We start from the raw sequence: 444 nt of genomic DNA, 5'->3' as shown, positions 1-444 counted from the left end.
GCGGGCTCCTGATTGCTAAAACTTGAAATAAATGCCTCTGTTCTCCAGGCGGGCTCCTAATTGCTAAACCTTGAAATAAATGCCTCTGTTCTCCTGGCGCGCTCCTGACTGCTAAAACTTGAAAAAAATGCCTCTATTCTCCATGCGGGCTCCTTATTGCTAAAACTTGAAATAAATGCATCTATTCTCCAGGCGAGCTCCTGATTGCTAAAACATGAAATAAATGCCTCAGTTCTCTTGGCGCGCTCCTGACTGCTAAAACTTGAAATAAATGCCTTTGTTCTCCAGGCGGGCTCCTTATTGCTAAAACTTGAAATAAATGCCTCTGTTCTCCAGGCGGGCTCCAGACTGCGAAAACTTGAAATAAATGCCTCTGTTCTCCAGGCGGGCTCCTGACTGCGAAAATTTTGAAATATATGCCTCTGTTCTCCAGGCGGGCTCCTG

Source organism: Nicotiana attenuata, chromosome 1 (assembly GCF_001879085.1).
Source record: "Nicotiana attenuata strain UT chromosome 1, NIATTr2, whole genome shotgun sequence".
NCBI classification, from domain to species: Eukaryota; Viridiplantae; Streptophyta; class Magnoliopsida; order Solanales; family Solanaceae; genus Nicotiana; species Nicotiana attenuata.
The sequence above is the reverse complement of the archived record's forward strand: the minus strand, read 5'-3'. Positions refer to the sequence as shown.